This window comes from Schistocerca nitens, chromosome 8 (assembly GCF_023898315.1).
Source record: "Schistocerca nitens isolate TAMUIC-IGC-003100 chromosome 8, iqSchNite1.1, whole genome shotgun sequence".
NCBI lineage: Eukaryota > Metazoa > Arthropoda > Insecta > Orthoptera > Acrididae > Schistocerca > Schistocerca nitens.
In genome coordinates, this window is record NC_064621.1 from 111573856 (window position 1) to 111592196 (window position 18341).

The following is an 18341-nucleotide window of genomic DNA, read 5'->3' on the forward strand; positions in this document are numbered from 1 at the left end:
TTTGCAACACAGTGTAAAGAATTTGAAAGATAGTTGGACCAACTGCAGCAGCAGCTTCCTGCTCCACTGTGTGTAGAAGGGGGACCACAGAAATGGCCTGTGATGTTAATAAAATCACACTTCTGGAAGACGTAGGGTTTACTAGTATTCCTGCTCTCGACACCGTTTATGAGGCCTACAGTGAATGTACCTCGGCCGAATCACAGGCACAACCAAACTCTCGCGTTTACCACACCCTCGCTGCCATCTCATTAATTAATGCTTTTTTCATGAAACCTAACGAGAACATAACTACTTTTTAAAATGAATGTTAAAGATGTTTGACTTATCAGTGATTGGCCAGATGAGTTTTTACTAAATATAGCAAGGTTTAAGCTGACAGGTGGTGCACGCACCTTTGTGAAATCAGCGGATGCGTTGCGTCATGCGTTAACACATAACAACCTGACGAAGTGGTTAACCGAGCACTACTGCGGTAAGAGAGGAGTTATGTATTACAGAGGTGGCTTGTTTACGTTACGACAAAGGAACAGTAGAGATTCTGAGGCTTTTGCGGATCGGACAGGGGCCGCCTCGCATAAGAAGTATTTACTGGTGCAAAATGCTACATGTAACGAAGTATTAAGGGAGGAAGCAAAATACCAAGCAACTGGCGTTTTGATACGAGGGGTAAACCCTCACGTAGGGGTACAGGTTATAGTTTCCTCCTCCTTTCCTTGAATGAAGGCTTCAGAGTCGCCTTTCTTTCGTATGAGACTTATAGATGTGTCGTCTTGCCCCCACAGAGGACTGAACAAAGGCGAATGTTCGCACAGAAAGCAAATAGTCATCGGTTGGTTAGTCTAGCCATATCCGTGATAGCTGTCAGGTCCTTAATTGTCCCCAAGAGGGACATTTGAAAAACAGTTGCCCACAGGAGCAGTATCGACAAAGTGTCGGTAGAGACACGCACCCTGCTGCCCGACAAGATCACGGTAGCAGGAGAGTAAATAAACCTAGATGACAAATCCAGTCCTACTCCACCCCAGACCTTGACACACCAAGACGAAAGTTCTCCTCACAAGAACCCTCGTAGGGTTTCCCGAAGGAAGAAGAGTTTTCAGAAAAAGCCTCACCACCACCTGTTACACTAAGGAACAATCCGAGGCAAAAAGGCTTGTTTCCCATCACCTGTTTTGTCCGCTGAGCAGGGAAGTGGTCGAACAGTCAACCACGTTACTGCCCGTATTGTGTCTAGGAATCCTACATACTCGGTTTGCTAGACAAACAATCAAACAACTCGTATTAATGAGTTTTATTACAACAAGACAATTACAATACTTAACTTCGATAGATGTGTCGCAAGCAAATGGCGACATACAAAATAATCGGTCTTCTTCAGAGTAGACAAACACAAGTCTGTGCTACGATACTTCAGCTAACGAAGAGGCTAACGTTGAAGCTCCTGTCGAAGTGGGCTGCTCCCAGTAGGGCTCGGCGCCCAGTGTGCCAACTCTAAAAAACCCGAGTAGCTAGATTCAATATCAAAAGTCGCTAGAAAGTCGCTGAAACTGATTTTACTAGGGGTGTACTGAAAATTTCGTGCTGTGAATGGTGCAATAAGCCAGTGGGGGGGGGGGGGAAATAAAATATTAATAAAAATTGTCTCATACGTAATTGCTATATAGTCTTAATTAAATGACGCATGCTTGCAACAACATATATATAAAATACGCTAAAGTTTAATTAAACATGTTATCATAATTGACGCAACACATAAATTGTTATTTCAATCACAGTAGTCACATATACCAGAAATATACAGCTGTATTTGTAACAAAAGAAAGCAGGAACTCGAATTAGGTTACAAAATATATACATACCGGTATGTGAGCTATTCATCGTTGTCACTCAGAAGATCGAATAATTCTTCTGTTTCATGCACTGACAGAACTGTAGTTGATGTAGAGGGTTGAACGTCGCTCAAAAGATGATGTTGCAGTTCGACTGGTTTTGTCGCAAAAGAGTAAATTTTGTTCGTTCCAGTAAGCTCCAATACGTCTGACGGTATGTGAAAAGATGCACAATCTTTATTTTGTTTCTTCAGCTGGTCTCTCAATATGATCAAAGCATTATTTGTCTTTAACGATAATCTGTTACGTTGTTTAGTATTTATAATGTTCATACAACTGAATATTCTTTCCACCTCTGCTTTTGAATGCGGTAGGCATAGAACAGTCATTGCTAGCTGTGAAATCAAAGAAAAAGGATTCTCTCCTGCAGCATTTTTATACTGCACAACCTCACTCTAAAATCGAACAGTGTTAGTAGTGTTATTCCACCTAATGAAGTTGGTATTATGCCATTCTTGCAGCACACCGTCTATGAAATATTCAGCATTGACATTTTTTCAGGATCATAACGTTACTTGGCAGTCATTGTTGAATTTCTTTTGTGAGTTTCAGACTAAACTGAATACATCTCTTCTTCAAATAAACTTAATTTTCTTCAGACAAACTTGATTCTGACAATTTCTGTTCAAACATAAAGCCAAGGTTCGGATTTGAGTACACACATTCGCTTGGAATTGGTGTTGTCAACAAATAAACAGTTGGAAAAATATGTTTTGTCCGAGTGACTGCATGAGAAATACAAGTGTATCTAGTAATTTAGTGGGGTCATTGTCCTCTCCTTTAAAAGCTTTTATTGTTATTTGTACGTCTTTTAAAGTATGTTTAAGGTAAAACATGTAAAGATTATTTGAGTCGTCACAATACATCTTGTACAAAACATCGGCAATGTAACAATTGTCTGGAACCATGGCAAGTGAAAAATGTAGCTTTAGTTCTTCGCACTGCTCCAGAATTCTTCGTATTGTTGGTTCAATTGAAAGCCAACGTGTTGCACAGAACTTCAAAATTTTTAGTGGCAGTTTTCCACAATTTATTGTCTCATAAACCTTTTTATATTCCTCTTGTCTTTTGGGTGAAATGGAGAAGTAATTGTAGGTTTTCCGTACAAGAAACTCTATCTTTCTAGATATGGTATTCACTGAGGAGTGCGAAACTGCAAGCTGAAGAGAGTGACAAATGCAACGGATCAATATCAAATGCTTCAAACCATATTCTCTCTTGAGTAGTTCGAAAAGCCCATTGTTTATTCCAACCATTGCAGAAGCATTATCTGTGCCAATTCCTACCATATTAGCGATTGGAAGTTTGAGATCTTTCTAAGAATTCACAAGAACAGCAGCCAGATTTCTTGCATCTGCAGTTTCTACTACAGCGAGTCTCAGAAATGCTGATCTAATGGTTTGGTTGTTTACACTATAGCACCGTATAGCGATACCTAGCATTTTAGATATTAATACATCTGTAGATTCATCTATTAGTACACTGTATTTTTGGTTACCTATATCTTCAACCAATGATTGTGTAAAATATGGAGCCAAAACTTCAGTTATAATGTTAGTGTACTTTGTACGATTTAATTGCATGTTTTTATCGCCCTCATCGCAGGAAAACACCTTCTTGCACAATATTCTTAAATGATCTACAGCTAAAATAGAACAATGTTCAGCAATAAATAAAGAAATGGCGCCTTCGGATCTGCGTGTAGAATTCGGAGCAATGTTCACAGGTAAGGTGGTTTGTGTTTCTCATTAAATCAATTTTTGTTTATGCTTAATAGTTTTCGAATCCTTTCTAATATCACACAATTTAGCATAGAACTCTGTTGCACATACTTGACATCTTTCCTTGGATAAGTCTCCAACGACTGGTTTCAGTCACACATTGAATTCAGGTTCTGCTTCCCACGCATCCCGATATTTTTGATCGTACTGCTTCTTCTTCTGCGGTAAATCCATTATGTAAGCCACCACAACATAAGTTTCACCAATTTATAATCACTGAAAATACATTAAAACTCAGGCGAACTAGAGGTCATGAAACAATCTACTCACTCGGTAACTCGCTATCAGTCCTATTGTTCATTGTTCAAAACGTAATAATGTCTGAGATACCCCCACAGAATTGTTCTTGCGTTACCACTGTGCATGTGGTAATAATTTGACTGCAAGTTAACATTTCGAAATATTAGAGGTTGTGCTTGATGGTTTTGGTAACTGATACTGACATGGTAACACGTCTGAGTGTGACTTCCAATAACCGTGGTTTAGTCTTGCCTCCTTTTTCGTCTGTGTATCAAAAAGTACTTCTTCTCTTCGATACATGGTCCGTGGGACCGGAGCCACAAGCTGCTTCGCGTGGTGAACACTGTTGAACTCGGCTGAGCCATGCTATGCTATGCGGCGCATCCTTTCGCGCTGATGAGGCGCACACTGTGCCTCAGTTCGAACCGTAGGCTACCTTGAAAGGCCTGCGAATTCACTTGAAAGATCTACGTTTCATTTTGATCACTGCAAAGCGTACTACTCAACTGCCGTTGTATCGCTTACTGGTACAACTGCTCTTACGTAATGGTTATACGATTCTTCTGGTTTTTGGAAGAAACTTGTCACTTCGTATTTGATTAATTATTTTACAAGAAAGACGTTTGAAGAAGTTATAAACAGAACCACGTTACCTTTCAAAACAAGTCAGCGAAACAGAACTAATACAGTCACACCAGAAAGATTTTCCACACTGGAAGAGACTGCGATTCTTACGACAAATAATCCTAATTGGGAATGACGAACATCCTTCAAGGGTCACTTACTTTTCAAGTCTTTGCCTAAAATTAGCAGAATTTTATGCACGAAACCCTGAAAAATTCAGGTTAACTTCATCACGAGAAGACTGACAAAGTACCTCGAGATCATCGGATCAACCATAGGGAACATAGGATTATAGCGGGTACTCAAAATAAAATGAGAGTACGAGGAAATGTTGGGACACAAATTTTACACATCATAGAACTACGACACTGCACAAGGATTGTTAGTTGACGAGAAAAACTATTGCAGTACTATACCTCGCAAAATAGAATACTAATTTATTTATTCAAAACATGACTGCGTATCAGATCATGCAGCAATAGTTGAAGACGGTTTTAACCTACCGACTGTCGACTGGGATGTCTATGGATTCATTGCGGGGAGTACAAACGGACAATCATACGAAATAATTTTGAACACGTTTTCTGAAAACTGTCTTCAGCAGCTAACTCGGCAGCCCACACGCAGTGGAAATACGAGGGTTGTCCGGGATATAAGTTACGATCGGTCTCGAAATGGAAACCACTGAGAAAATCCGGTAAATCTTTGCACAGACGTGTTGGGCAGTGTCCCTAGTATGCCCGTCGATCGTGTCGCGTCGCTTTTTTCAGTTTTGAGTCAACAGTGAGCACGAAAAGATGCGTAGAGGATAGTGTCTCCCGCCAAGTATGAGGGCCTGGTTAGAGCCCACATAACACAACTGTCAAGCAGTTCCTTCTTCACGCCAATTCTCGGCCGCACTGTTTCCGATGAGAAGTGTTTGATCACCTACAGTACATCCGTAATTGGCTCCCCCTGCAGACCAGTGCAGATATCTGGCCTAGATCACAGGTGGCTGCTTTCTACGACGAGGATATTGATCTGTACATCGAAGAAGCAGTGATGGAAATAAAAGAAAGTTACAGGAGTGGAATTAAAATTCAACGTGAAAGGATGTCAAATATACGATTCGCTGATGACATTGCTATCCTGAGTGAAAGTGAAGAAGAATTACATGATCTGCTGAATGTAATGAACAGTGTAATGAGTACAGAATATGGATTGAGAGAAAATCTAAGAAACACGAAAGTAATGAGGAGCAGTAGACATCAGAACAGCGAGAAACTTACATGAGGGTTGAGGGACAAGGAGTAGATGAAGGTAAGCAATTCTCATGTACCTGTGCAGCAAAATAACCAATGACGGACGGAGCAAGGAGGACATCAAAAGCAGACTAAGTACTGACAAATGGGAATTCTGGCCAAAAGAAGTCTACTAGTATCAAACATAGGCCTTAAGGTGAGGAAGACATTTCTGAGAATATACATTTGGGGCACGGCATTGTATACTAGTAAAAGATGAACTGTGGGAAAACCGGAACAGAAGGGAATCGAAGCATTTGAGAAGCGGTGCTACAGACAAATGTGGAAAATTAGGTGGATTGATTAGATAAGGAATGAGGACTCCCTGCGCAGAATCGGAGAGGAAAGCAATATATGGAAAACACTGAACAAGAGAAGAGACAGGATGATGGGACATCTGTTAATACATCAGGGAATGACTTCCATGGTACTAGAGGGAGCTATTAAAGGCTAAAACTGTAGAGGAAGACAGAGCTTGGAATACATCCAGCAAATAATTGAGGACATAGGTTGCAAGTGCTCCTACCGGCCGCGGTGGCCGAGCGGTTCTAGGCGCTTCAGTCTGGAACCGCGAGACCGCTACGGTCGCAGGTTCGAATCCTGCCTCGGGCATGAATGAGAGTGATGTCCTTAGGTTGCTTAGGTTTAAGTAGTTTTAAGTTCTAGGGGACTGATGACCTCAGATGATAAGTCCCATAGTGCTCAGAGCCATTTGATCAAAGACCGGTCTCGATTACACAACTATATGCATAGCACTACACAAGGAGTGCCTGAATGCACGGAGATGCCATCAATGTGACAACATACATACGGAAAACTATTGTTACAACATGAAAAAATGAAATAAAATCGGTAAAAATCGAGGGAAACCTGGCATAAATACGAAGACTTGATGGAAAGTACGTAAAATTGAGGGAAATACGATGTAGTATGTAAAATCGCGACAAAACTTGGAAATTGACGTAAATTGACTGAGAATACATAAAATTAGAGAAAAATTGCAAATAAATGCGAGGAACTGATGTGGGTTTGTGGTACCCGAACACTCAATACCGAGAACAGCTTCAAAATTATGCTCCGGCTGCATTCGCTTCCGACCCTCGCCCTCTAAAATATGTCGGTTTTCGAAACGCATACTTCAACAGAGGAGACGGGCGTATTACACAGAGGCGAAACACATGTATACCAATCCATAACTGTGTTCTCACACATGCAGTCGAATATAGATATTACCGAATTACGGTTGGTTCTCACAAGCAAAGTTATTCGTTAAGAACTAAGGAGAAGAATCAATGCGTTTGTCAGACTTAAGCCATTCCCGAGAGTGTTCTGTAGAAGATGTAATATTATTGGGTTTCGGATGCTCTGTATATAAAGTATTTGTCATAAAAGAGAAGAACAGCCATCGAGCTGTAGTTGGTAAAATGTTACACATCACAGCGCAAATGTTAGGAAAAGAAATATTTTTGTAATGGGCTCCTACACAAAGACGCGAGTCCAGAATTAACTGCTTTAAATAAACACGATGACCCGCCGAGCGCAGATAAGCAAATAATTGCCGCAGCGCTCGAGCCTAATAAGATACGAAACAAATGAATCATAAAAAAATTGTCTTTCGTTATTTATAGTTCTAGAGACTTGGTTACCTTTCACTGCTTCGATGCTGACGTGTAAGAAGTGCAGTGTAGCACCACTACAAGTTTTATATAATATTTGTGTACCAGTAACGTAAATTTTCGAACGAATGCTTCGATAAACAGTGCGACGCAAAGAAATATTCACGCGCACGCAAGGAGAATTAATTTTGAGAAAATATTGGACATACAAGAAAGGACATACAAGGAAGGACGTAAGAAGCGCAAATTGTTAGTTTTATATTCCATGGTTATTTGTTCATGCCTAGTGGTATGGATTATTCCAGAATATACTGATGTGTTATAATGAAATCCCTTTTTTTATTCTTTTCTTTGAGTAACCGTAGTGTTTTTCCGTTGTATGCAACTATATTACAGGGTAGCTCTTTACAGCGGTAGCTTGGTTGTTTTCGGGAGGCTACTAATACATTCAATCGCAGATCTGTTAACTATTACCATAACCCACTTTTCTTCATCCATTTCCTTTTCAATATGCAGGCATTTGTATCGAAAAATCTGATTGCGTGAAGGCAATCCGGGTTAAATGTCAAGTTTAAACCACCTTCGCGTGATCAAAAACAATTCCTCCTAGACACAATCGGGAACCGACGCAACGCAGTTCGCAAAATCTGCTCTCTCCCTCTCCAACCTGCACAAAAATCGGTAAAGAAATTACCGTGAGTGCAAGATCTAGTATAATTACTATCGTAATACCACATTACATACAACTAATATATGCAACCATCTGGTGGAGTTTTGGTAGCACATCCGAGAAAAAAAAACAGCAAAAAAGACGTATTTACGGAAAACGTAGTTCAAATCCACGTCTGAAGGCAATAGCAGCGCGCAAGACAGCGGATGTAAGTACGACTTTCAAATACGTGTGAAGTCTTGCGTATCGAGTATTGACTCGGCCACCGGGAGTTCGCTCTCTACGCTTCAGTTATACTCCTATCGAAATCTTATTCCAAAAAACCCGCTTCTTTTATAGTTAGAAAAGCATTTCTACCATTATTTCGCTTCAATAGAAATTGTACTGTTGAGTTTGTCATTGCTATTATCTTTAGGAAGTCAAAATGGATGATATCCGTGTCAGTTTCAGTGCTGTGTAGGTAACCTTCATTTATTTTATTCATCCGGTTTCCATATTGGCATTTTAGCCGGGTCAGCATTTCAACTGTTAAATACCTGTGGTTAACATCTGACATTCAGGACGCGAAAGCACCATCGCGCCTGATAATTGACTATCGTAATTCTAAAATATCTTCTTGGCCCGTGTCGTTGTAATTCCGCTGAAACTAAGATGGCTGATGAAAATCAGAGGCAACTTCGATCGCGAACGGGTGTTAATAGACCCGAATCCCGAGATGAAAGATCACCTGATGACGAAATGATGTGCGATGTATCGGCGCTACAGTCCGCGTCACAGTCGCGAGAGTACACGCTATCCGATGTAATGCAAATGTTCGCCGATATGAAAACTACTCTCGAAACAAAAATTGATCCCTTTCATGTGATTTCGGAACTCAAATAGGTTATCTGGCAAGTAAAAGTGTCAAACTTGAAATTTGGTTCAAATGGCTCTGAGCACTATGCGACTCAACTTCTGAGGTCATTAGTCGCCTAGAACTTAGAACTAATTAAACCTAACTAACCTAAGGACATCACACACATCCATGCCCGAGGCAGGATTCGAACCTGCGACCGTAGCAGTCGCGCGGTTGCAGACTGTAACGCCCAGAACCGCACGGCCACTCCGGCCGGCCAACTTGAAACTCACATGGCTAATCTAGCAAGTAAAAGTGACAATCTTGAAACCAAAATTGGTACCTTAGAGTCACTCTCACGTAAATACCATTACAGTCAGCGTGAGTGATTTGCAAACCCAGATAGCTGTTGTGGATGTCAAGTTAGAAGAACAGAATAGTACAGTTGGCAGTAAACTGAACTGTCTTGAATCGCGAGTAGAGGATACTCAAGAGCTTATGGGTAATATAAACTATGTTATCAGTGATATACATGGCCAAATTAAAAATGCAAATGATAACATGGAAGAAAAAATTTAAACTGTTGCCAGTAAGTGCGAGAACGAACTAGGAGCAAATGTAAATCCTAGAATAGACAGTGTCCTTTCCATGGTTGAATCCTCTAATACCAACGTTGGTAAGAAGTTTTCAGACATGCAAGCACAGGCCGTAGTATGTAAATCTACCGCGGACGACTCCTTGAAACATTATAGTTAAGTGTCAAGGAGGGTAAACCAACTGACGGAAGTACTGATGGCGTAAATAATATAGGGGAACGAGTTGAAAATATTGCCCAAAGTCTGTCAGATGTCCAGATAGCTAAAAGATAAATGAAATCACTGCAGGTATACGTTCCACAATTAAAAGAGAATTTGAGGAAGGCATCGGCTCAAAGGAACACTACATAGAGAACAAAGTACAATCTGAACTTAAAGACGCCGTTAAATCTCCCACGGTTGAGATTTTAACCGCTACTGGAATATCCGCTGACACTCTGTCTAATGAACTTGGAGAAATTAGGAGACCCTTTAGTCATGATCTTTCTGAGTGGAAGCAACAATTAACTAACAACATTTATCAGTTCAAGAGACAAGTAAATGAACTGCAGACGGATAATCAAAGTGATTATCCGCATTCCTTACAAAATTGTAACATCACGTGTCACAATGATCAGTTGTCGTTAGTCGAATTAATGAGGGATGAAAATGTTTTAAAACATAGAGTTTTCCAGCCGTTCATACTGGAAAAGCGGAACATTCACCCCATGGTTTTTCTGAAGTCATTCTTAAGTGTGTATTTTGAGACTTGCAATAACCAACAACGGATTCAGTTCACGTTAGGATATGTCCAAGGAGAAGGGTCAATCTGGGGTACAGACATCATAGATGAATGCCACACATATGCCGATTTCGAGATACACTTTCTTAATATGTTTTGGAGCTCTGGTATCCAGCAATGACTCCGAAAGGGAGGTGTATAATGCCGAAACCTTTAACACCAAAGGAGGAGGTCTTAGGCGCTACTCTGAAAAGTATTTACGCAAAATTCAGTATTGCCCTTCTTTACTGATTTCAACAATCAGCATCCACATGAAGGCGAAACAACCAGACACAGCAGTAGTAGGGAGGTGACGGTGAACATAGCATGGCGTAAACTATGCAGCTCCCACAGGACACAATTTGGTAGAAATAAAACACTGCGGCTATGTTCCGCATTGGCAAAAATGTGGAAGAGATCGAAACATAAGGAACCTGGAAGAGTTTGCTGCATTGTAGAGCTTCTCCAACAGCTATGCGAAGGTGATGATCTGCACAGTTAATCTCATCTTCCACAACGACGGGGTTGCGAATGTATCGATATTCCGTTTAGAGGAGCATTGTTTCCACATTTTGTAGTCATTTACATGGCGCTGTTGACCAAAGTCGGAAGGTGCTGTTTACAACACGCGCAAGGTAGTGGAAATAAAAAGAGGTTTTGTTAACTTATCGCTGGGTTGAAGTGCAGAAGGCTTCGCAGCATATGGAAATAGGACGAGTCTACAGCATTGAAATGGTTCAAATGGCTCTGTGCACTATGGGGCTTAACATCTGTGGTCATCAGTCCCCTAGAACTTAGAACTACTTAAACCTAACTGACCTAAGGACATCACACACATCCATGCTCGAGGCAGGATTCGAACCTGCGACCGTAGCGGCCACGCGGTTCCAGACTGAAGCGCCTAGAACCGCACGGCCACACCGGCCGGCGTGCAGCATTGAAGGACGCTTCCAAACAACTGTCTAAAGTACATAAATTCGGCCATATACACCAAAGTATACCAGACAGCGTCCTACACCGATGAGTTATCTATATATTTCCAGCTCATCGACCACAGTGCAGAATTTCCGTTTTCGACTGGCCATCTTTCCCTGTGTGGATGGACGTCGCATTTGTAGGATAAAGTCAGAGCCTGAGAGCCCTCCCACATTGCCCTTGACCAATCCTCCGTGCAACACCAATTTAATACGCAACTGACCAGAAGTGTGAGCGTGCTACACGCACTCCATTCTGCATCTTGTGAAGGAACATGGCGAGCTGTGTCTGTAACTGCTGTTCAGTGAAGACTGATCCGCACCACTCTTATCCAAATGCATAAGATCTCTCCAGATCCGTGCATGTCAAGTAGGGTAGCACCTCTTATCGGTGTATAGTAGACATAAGAGTGACGCGATGATATAACAGATGGATAAGAAGAAACTTGTGCTTTATACATGATGGAGCTCCAGACGGATCGAGTTTGAAACATTTCACGTAAATCAACTGTGCTATCACTCCTGAAGTATTATTCCACTGTGTAGAGTCAGTACCAGGATGGTACCGGCATGAGAGGAATGATCGTAGAGCATAAATACACGCTCCTGTGATTACAGGTCTCTGCACTTAAAAATGCTATCTTGTTATAGCCATATGGTTTCCGAAGTATTTGTCGTGTGGAATGCACCTGTCTTACTGCTCTAAAGTAGGATATATTTCTCCAGCATCAGACATACAACAACTCTCCAGGTTTCCTGCCCCAACGACTATAGTGTCAAATTTTAAAACGATAAAACTGCTTCCTTCTACACTATTCTGGTGTCCTAGGACGCCATCGTCAGTGCATATCCGCCACTCGAGCAGCATATAAACAAACTAGAACAAAGTCACGAGACTGCTGTTCTGTCTCTTAGGAAATTAATAGATTTTATACGTCTTTTTAAGTCGGAAACGTACGAACCCTCAATCACACTTCCCTCCGCGTCAATCATGCTTATTATTAGTAGAAGTATCGGTTTTGACAGGCTATGTCTCACTAGGAAATGGAGCGAGGAAAAACCGCAATGAATATTTTCGATAGCACTACCTACGCCCTGCTTATGAGGGAGTAAGCTTATGAGGGTTTAAGCATCACGATCAGTGGCCAAGGGAAATGTATTTATTGCTGTTTACAGTAACATCGCCACGGATGTGGTAGCGTTCTGCTTACACAAAGAAGTCCTGACCTGATGTTAGGTAGTTTTGCTCATGTGTAGGATGATATAGCAATTTCACCCTAACACAACGTCTCTCGAGTACGCCCCCATCACACTATTAAAGATCATGCATGTGGCAACGGTCCAAGGGGGAAACCAGATGGCGCTATGGTTGGACCGCTAGATGGCGCTGCCATAGATCAAACGGATATCAACTGCGTTTTTTAAAATAGGAACCCCCATTTTTTATTACATATTCGGGCAGTACGTAAAGAAATATGAATGTTTTAGTTCTACCAATTTTCCGCTTTGTGATGGATGGCGCTATAATAGTCATAAACATATGGCTCACAATTTTAGACGAACAATTGGTAACAGGTAGGTTTTTTAAATTAAAATACAGAATGTAAGTACGTTTGAACATTTTATTTCGGTAGTTCCAATGTGATACAGGTATCTTTGTGAACTTATCATTTCTGAGAACGCGTGCTGTTACAGCGTGATTACCTGTAAATACCACATTAATGCAATAATTGCTCAAAATGATGTCCGTCAACCTCAATCCATTTGGCAATACGTGTAATGACATTCCTCTCAACAGCGAGTAGTTCGCCTTCCGTCATGTTCGCACATGCATTGACAAAGCGCTGACGCATGTTGTCAGGCGTTGTCGGTGTATCACGATAGCAAATATCCTTCAACTTTCCCCACAGAAAGAAATCCGGGGACGTCAGATCCGGTGAACGTGCGGGCCATAGTATGGTGCTTCGACGACCAATCCACCTGTCATGAAATAAGCTATTCAATACCGCTTCAACCGCACGCGAGCTATATGCCGGACATCCATCATGTTGGAAGTACATCGCCATTCTGTCATGCAGTGAAACATCTTGTAGTAACATCGGTAGAACATTACGTAGGAAATCAGCATACATTGAACCATTTACTTTGCCATCGATAAAATGGGGGCCAATTATCCTTCCTCCCATAATGCCGCACCATACATTAACCCGCCAAGTTCGCTGATGTTCCACTTGTTGCAGCCATCGTGGATTTTCCGTTGCCCAGTAGTGCATATTATGCCGGTTTACGTTAGCGCTGTTGGTGAATGAGGCTTCGTCGCTAAATAGAACGCGTACAAAAAATCTGTCATCCTCTCGTAATTTCTCTTGTGCCCAGTGGCAGAACTGTACACGACGTTCAAAGTCGTCGCCATGCAATTCCTGGTGCATAGAAATATGTTACGGGTGCAATCGATGTTGATGTAGCATTCTCAACACCGACGTTTTGGAGATTCCCGATTCTCGCGCAATTTGTCTGCTACTGACGTGCGGATTAGCCGCGATAGCAGCTAAAACACCTAATTTGGCATCATTTGTTCAGGTCGTATTTGAGTTTTCACATGTGGCTGAACACTTCCTGTTTCCTTAAATAAAGTAACTATCCGGCGAACGGTCCGGACACTTGGATGATGTCGCCCAGAAAACCGACCAGCACATATAGCACACGCCCGTTGGGCATTTTGATCACAATCGCCATACATCAACACGATATCGACCTTTTCCGCAATTGGTAAACGGTCCATTTAACACGGGTAATGTATCACGAAGCAAATACCGTGCGCACTGGCGGAATGTTACGTGATACCACGTACTTACACGTTTGTGACTATTACAGCGCCATCTATCACAAAGCGAAACAAGTGTTCCAAGTAAAATATTCATATTTCTGGGTTCCTCCTTCAAGCTAGACGAGTTTCATTCTTTGTAGTTTTTCCGTTTGATGCTTATTTCGTGAGATATTTGGCCCGGTCACTATCAATGGACGACCCTCTATATATAAGGTGTACGTAATGTGGTATGATGATAGTAATTATACTAAGTCTGGCATTCACGGTAATTTCTCTACCGATTTTGGTACAGGATGGAGAGAGAGCGAGCAGAATTTGTGAACTGCGTTGCGTCGGTTCTCGATTTTGTCCAGGAGGAATAGTGCTTGATTACGCGATGGTGATTTGAACCTGACATTTAACCTGGTTTGCCTTCACTCAATCTGATTTTTCGATACAAGTACCTAAGGGATCTAACCGCATATTGAAAGAGAAATGGATGAAGAAAAGTAGGTTATGGTAATGGTTATCAAATCTGCGACTGAATATATTACTAGCCTGCCGAAAACAATCAAGTTACCGCTGTAAAGAGCTACCCTACAACATAGTTCGCATACTACGGAGAAACACTGAAGTTAAAGAAAAGAATAAAGAAAAGGGATTTCATTACAACACATCAGTATATTCTGGATAATCCGTACCACTAAGCATGAACAAATAACCATGGAATATAAAACTTACATTTTGCACTTCTTACGCACATTCCGTTCTACAACAATGTCCTTTCTCGTATGTCCAATATTTTCTCAAAATTAATTCTCCTTGCGTGCGCGAGATTATTTCATGGCGTCGCACTGTTTATCGAAGCGTTCGTTCGAAAATTTACACTACTGGTACACAAATATTATATAAAACTTGTAGTGGTGCTACACTGCACTTCTTACACGTCAGCATCGAAGCAGTGAAAGGTAACCAAGTCTCTAGAACCATTCATAACGAAAGACAAAATTTTTTATGATTCATATATTTCGTATCTTATTAGGATCGAGCGCTGCGGCAATTATTTGCTTATCTGCGCTCGTCAGGTCAGAGTGTTTATTGGAAACAGTTACTGTTGAACTTTGTGTGTAGACACACATTACAAAACTATTTCTTTTCCTAACTTTTGCGCTGTGATACGTAACATTTTACCAACTGCAGCTCGATGGCTGTTCTTCTCTTTTATGACAAATGTTTTATATACAGAGCATCCGAAACCCAATAATATTACATTGCTTCCCGCGTGAGGAGAGATGATTCCGAGAGGATCATCACGACTCACACGCGCAGTCGTAATATTATTGCTTTCGTCAACCAAATAGGGATTACTCTTTAAAATTCTTTACAATATATTAAATTTTATGTCTCACCTATCACATTAAACAAAGTAATCGACATACGGGATAAAAGGTATATATCCGTACGCATGAAAATAATTATGACTTGTTCATAGGGTAAATACATGACAATTTAGTCGTATATCTTCTAGTGTATTTTACTAGGATAACAAATGTTCATTTCTCACTAAGAGACGGTGAAATTAGGATAAAGATACACATACATAGGTACATTATATATGACATAACAAATATACAATATAATGAAGAAATAGATTATTCGACTTCACAGGTAGTCTTGGTGCAATGTGCCCTCTCGGCAAAATATATTACAAAGAATAATATTTTTGTTCCACAGTGACATATTACATGAATACTTCTGTTTTGGTTTCAACAAAGATTTCTTGCAGTAAAGAAGTAGCACTTTACTGATTTATTGCTTTCGTGACCTGCTCAAAAAAAATTTTTTTACTACACTTGGGTAGGTATGACTCTCACTGGGTGTGGTAGAACTTCGGGTAGAAATGGTAGCACTGCACATACGTGGGGAAATTGATTGCACATTCACAGTGGATGAAAAGTAGGGCATCACTTTGTGAACGGTGAAGTGGCTGTCTGCACGTGATGGTACGTTGGGATCACGTCGTGGATCAGGTTCTGTGGCGAATTGAGCAGTTTGGTGGTGGTCTTTATCTCACATGACAAATGTTCGCGTTTCCATTCATGTTCCCGTACATGAAAAATACAAAGGGAATCTGTATCAGAGTGTGCTCTCTTACTAATAACCTAAAAGGAAATAGGATAAGATATAGATAACTATTTTTCTGTACATAAAATCTTATTCTCTTAAGAGTGCTTAGGTGTCGTATGGATTCAACTTTCTTGTTTTATTTAGTTTGACCAGCTTCGTCATTACCTGGAATGGTACATAAACTGGGTCTGTTAGTATTTATGTAGCAATTTTCTAAGTCGGGTTTAAGATTTTTTTTATTAGTTTCTTTGTGATTTTATAAAGTACATGATTGCTTAACTTATTGTTTCATCATATTTCATTTTGAAAGTACTTCAAACATGTTTGACGCTCGGGCCGCTGCACAGAGGAATGCTGATTGTTGAGCGCACAATGTGCGCAGTATTAGAGCCGTGCGTCAGAGTCACGTGACAATAACTTGGATTTCACAGCGCTGTCAGCGAGTATCCTGCACGAGGCAGAGTGCTACCAGCCGTGTTATAAATCTTATACACTTTTGTCGACTCGGGAATACAGGATCACCCAGACACGACAACTTGTGATACCTAGACTGTAATCTTGTCCGCACCTGTGTCGAAGAATATTTCCGAAGAAAGGTGTACAGAACCAGTTGAGGTAAGCACAACACTTATTCACTTGCACTGTTTGGCTTCACATCGTTGTTACACGGTACAAGTACTTATAACATTACTTCACACGCGGCATTCCACAAGTGTCCGTACAGTTATCACATTTTCAGTTCACACATTACTATTAATTCGTGTCCACATGTATTTGGTCGCCACGTTAAGGTTCACACGCACCATTTTTATACGTCTCCATTAATTGCTCGTCTATCGTCAGTTCACACGTAGCAATTCATACGTGTCCATTAAATAGTAGCTGTTTCATTACAATAAAGTACAATTAACATTTGGTATACATTCTACGTCTAGACATTATTTACAAAGAGTCTGTGTGACTACAAGACCTGACGAAAAACGCGTCTTTTCTAAATTTCAGTTCTTTTTTTTCTCTCCATTAATTATTTCGGTAGTTCGAAGACAAAGTCAATGTAGCCTTATTGACGTAGCGAACAGTTCATGTTCAAGTTTCCACCAATGGAAGTTAGGAAGCAAGACGTTGCCTAATGTGCAATTGCACACAACAAATCGTGATTGAATTCACGGTTCGCGGAAAAAATAAGCATAGCCTCGCAACAACCAATGTGTCACGACTATCCATACAGTCTGTACATATCGAGCACTCAGTCAGCCTGCAAAATTCCCTTCTCTACATGGTAAGGTAGGAAGGTAGGGATGCAGAACAGAGGAAAACATAATAGAACCGAGTAGAGTAAAGAATTATAAGACACAGTGATGTATGAAATGATGAGCTTAACATAAATTGTTCGTTATCACCCTAGCTTTTCATAAGTAGTTAGTATAATAGAATCGATACATTAGTTTCAATATTGTATGATTCAGCTTTCTAGGCATCACTCTATACACATTTAAAATTACTTAAAGCATGAGTTAGCACTAACCGTAAACAGAGTATATTGCCTATTCTCTGTTCCGTACATCGTAAAATAGTTTTCTGAAAACAGGCGTTTAATCTCAGAGGCTTGACATAGATAGTTGTATCACTAGAATAGTTCACTCATAAATGACCTCTTTAAGTATTTCAATTGTAAAGTGTAGTAATTTTTTAAGAGTGCATATGATCTTATTTGTTCTGCAACAACAATAATTAAGTTGAGCAGTTCTTTCCTGTTACCTGGATTGTTACTGGCTTACTTGAATCTTACTTGCTAAATTGCTGCCGCTATTTGCTGCGTTTCACAGGCGGTCTTGTAGAAAATGTCGTCAAACACGCTTTGTTCATAAAATAACATTAACCTCGTTGGAGTAGGCAATTATAACCAATTTTCATATATAAGCGGTCATTCTGGTCCGAATTATCAATTTAATTTATTCCATTTTTGAGGAGAGAGCTTTGTTATTCTTAAAACCAGTTGTAGCAGGTGGCACTTATCACGTCTCTACTACATTATTTATTTTGTCAGCTCCTTGGCTGCGGCCGTTCATCGCTCAATCAACTAAAACTAACTTACATCTAAGGAGGCAAACCTTGCTCTCCAACTGATAAACGCATTTCA